The sequence below is a fragment of the Anomaloglossus baeobatrachus genome, chromosome 10 (genome assembly GCF_048569485.1).
Source record: "Anomaloglossus baeobatrachus isolate aAnoBae1 chromosome 10, aAnoBae1.hap1, whole genome shotgun sequence".
Lineage (NCBI taxonomy): Eukaryota > Metazoa > Chordata > Amphibia > Anura > Aromobatidae > Anomaloglossus > Anomaloglossus baeobatrachus.
Window position 1 is genome coordinate 123,866,393 of NC_134362.1, and position 4,085 is coordinate 123,870,477.

The following is a 4,085-nucleotide window of genomic DNA, read 5'->3' on the forward strand; positions in this document are numbered from 1 at the left end:
ATGCCTTAAAAATGGCTTTAAAATGGATTTGGAGCATGGAGACGATTATCTCGGGATTGCAAGATAACCAAACAAAACTTTTAGTGGATTTCTACTTATTTTATTAAATATCATCTCCACCAAACAGGACAAGCTTGCATCTGTTATAGTTTTGGAGAAAAATGTGTTCATTTCATGTATGCGCGAAATGCCTTAAAAATGGCTTTAAAATGGATTTGGAGCATGGAGACGATTATCTCGGGATTGCAAGATAACCAAACAAAACTTTTAGTGGATTTCTACTTATTTTATTAAATATCATCTCCACCAAACAGGACAAGCTTGCATCTGTTATAGTTTTGGAGAAAAATGTGTTCATTTCATGTATGCGCGAAATGCCTTAAAAATGGCTTTAAAATGGATTTGGAGCATGGAGACGATTATCTCGGGATTGCAAGATAACCAAACAAAACTTTTAGTGGATTTCTACTTATTTTATTAAATATCATCTCCACCAAACAGGACAAGCTTGCATCTGTTATAGTTTTGGAGAAAAATGTGTTCATTTCATGTATGCGCGAAATGCCTTAAAAATGGCTTTAAAATGGATTTGGAGCATGGAGACGATTATCTCGGGATTGCAAGATAACCAAACAAAACTTTTAGTGGATTTCTACTTATTTTATTAAATATCATCTCCACCAAACAGGACAAGCTTGCATCTGTTATAGTTTTGGAGAAAAATGTGTTCATTTCATGTATGCGCGAAATGCCTTAAAAATGGCTTTAAAATGGATTTGGAGCATGGAGACGATTATCTCGGGATTGCAAGATAACCAAACAAAACTTTTAGTGGATTTCTACTTATTTTATTAAATATCATCTCCACCAAACAGGACAAGCTTGCATCTGTTATAGTTTTGGAGAAAAATGTGTTCATTTCATGTATGCGCGAAATGCCTTAAAAATGGCTTTAAAATGGATTTGGAGCATGGAGACGATTATCTCGGGATTGCAAGATAACCAAACAAAACTTTTAGTGGATTTCTACTTATTTTATTAAATATCATCTCCACCAAACAGGACAAGCTTGCATCTGTTATAGTTTTGGAGAAAAATGTGTTCATTTCATGTATGCGCGAAATGCCTTAAAAATGGCTTTAAAATGGATTTGGAGCATGGAGACGATTATCTCGGGATTGCAAGATAACCAAACAAAACTTTTAGTGGATTTCTACTTATTTTATTAAATATCATCTCCACCAAACAGGACAAGCTTGCATCTGTTATAGTTTTGGAGAAAAATGTGTTCATTTCATGTATGCGCGAAATGCCTTAAAAATGGCTTTAAAATGGATTTGGAGCATGGAGACGATTATCTCGGGATTGCAAGATAACCAAACAAAACTTTTAGTGGATTTCTACTTATTTTATTAAATATCATCTCCACCAAACAGGACAAGCTTGCATCTGTTATAGTTTTGGAGAAAAATGTGTTCATTTCATGTATGCGCGAAATGCCTTAAAAATGGCTTTAAAATGGATTTGGAGCATGGAGACGATTATCTCGGGATTGCAAGATAACCAAACAAAACTTTTAGTGGATTTCTACTTATTTTATTAAATATCATCTCCACCAAACAGGACAAGCTTGCATCTGTTATAGTTTTGGAGAAAAATGTGTTCATTTCATGTATGCGCGAAATGCCTTAAAAATGGCTTTAAAATGGATTTGGAGCATGGAGACGATTATCTCGGGATTGCAAGATAACCAAACAAAACTTTTAGTGGATTTCTACTTATTTTATTAAATATCATCTCCACCAAACAGGACAAGCTTGCATCTGTTATAGTTTTGGAGAAAAATGTGTTCATTTCATGTATGCGCGAAATGCCTTAAAAATGGCTTTAAAATGGATTTGGAGCATGGAGACGATTATCTCGGGATTGCAAGATAACCAAACAAAACTTTTAGTGGATTTCTACTTATTTTATTAAATATCATCTCCACCAAACAGGACAAGCTTGCATCTGTTATAGTTTTGGAGAAAAATGTGTTCATTTCATGTATGCGCGAAATGCCTTAAAAATGGCTTTAAAATGGATTTGGAGCATGGAGACGATTATCTCGGGATTGCAAGATAACCAAACAAAACTTTTAGTGGATTTCTACTTATTTTATTAAATATCATCTCCACCAAACAGGACAAGCTTGCATCTGTTATAGTTTTGGAGAAAAATGTGTTCATTTCATGTATGCGCGAAATGCCTTAAAAATGGCTTTAAAATGGATTTGGAGCATGGAGACGATTATCTCGGGATTGCAAGATAACCAAACAAAACTTTTAGTGGATTTCTACTTATTTTATTAAATATCATCTCCACCAAACAGGACAAGCTTGCATCTGTTATAGTTTTGGAGAAAAATGTGTTCATTTCATGTATGCGCGAAATGCCTTAAAAATGGCTTTAAAATGGATTTGGAGCATGGAGACGATTATCTCGGGATTGCAAGATAACCAAACAAAACTTTTAGTGGATTTCTACTTATTTTATTAAATATCATCTCCACCAAACAGGACAAGCTTGCATCTGTTATAGTTTTGGAGAAAAATGTGTTCATTTCATGTATGCGCGAAATGCCTTAAAAATGGCTTTAAAATGGATTTGGAGCATGGAGACGATTATCTCGGGATTGCAAGATAACCAAACAAAACTTTTAGTGGATTTCTACTTATTTTATTAAATATCATCTCCACCAAACAGGACAAGCTTGCATCTGTTATAGTTTTGGAGAAAAATGTGTTCATTTCATGTATGCGCGAAATGCCTTAAAAATGGCTTTAAAATGGATTTGGAGCATGGAGACGATTATCTCGGGATTGCAAGATAACCAAACAAAACTTTTAGTGGATTTCTACTTATTTTATTAAATATCATCTCCACCAAACAGGACAAGCTTGCATCTGTTATAGTTTTGGAGAAAAATGTGTTCATTTCATGTATGCGCGAAATGCCTTAAAAATGGCTTTAAAATGGATTTGGAGCATGGAGACGATTATCTCGGGATTGCAAGATAACCAAACAAAACTTTTAGTGGATTTCTACTTATTTTATTAAATATCATCTCCACCAAACAGGACAAGCTTGCATCTGTTATAGTTTTGGAGAAAAATGTGTTCATTTCATGTATGCGCGAAATGCCTTAAAAATGGCTTTAAAATGGATTTGGAGCATGGAGACGATTATCTCGGGATTGCAAGATAACCAAACAAAACTTTTAGTGGATTTCTACTTATTTTATTAAATATCATCTCCACCAAACAGGACAAGCTTGCATCTGTTATAGTTTTGGAGAAAAATGTGTTCATTTCATGTATGCGCGAAATGCCTTAAAAATGGCTTTAAAATGGATTTGGAGCATGGAGACGATTATCTCGGGATTGCAAGATAACCAAACAAAACTTTTAGTGGATTTCTACTTATTTTATTAAATATCATCTCCACCAAACAGGACAAGCTTGCATCTGTTATAGTTTTGGAGAAAAATGTGTTCATTTCATGTATGCGCGAAATGCCTTAAAAATGGCTTTAAAATGGATTTGGAGCATGGAGACGATTATCTCGGGATTGCAAGATAACCAAACAAAACTTTTAGTGGATTTCTACTTATTTTATTAAATATCATCTCCACCAAACAGGACAAGCTTGCATCTGTTATAGTTTTGGAGAAAAATGTGTTCATTTCATGTATGCGCGAAATGCCTTAAAAATGGCTTTAAAATGGATTTGGAGCATGGAGACGATTATCTCGGGATTGCAAGATAACCAAACAAAACTTTTAGTGGATTTCTACTTATTTTATTAAATATCATCTCCACCAAACAGGACAAGCTTGCATCTGTTATAGTTTTGGAGAAAAATGTGTTCATTTCGATGTATGCGCGAAATGCCTTAAAAATGGCTTTAAAATGGATTTGGAGCATGGAGACGATTATCTCGGGATTGCAAGATAACCAAACAAAACTTTTAGTGGATTTCTACTTATTTTATTAAATATCATCTCCACCAAACAGGACAAGCTTGCATCTGTTATAGTTTTGGAG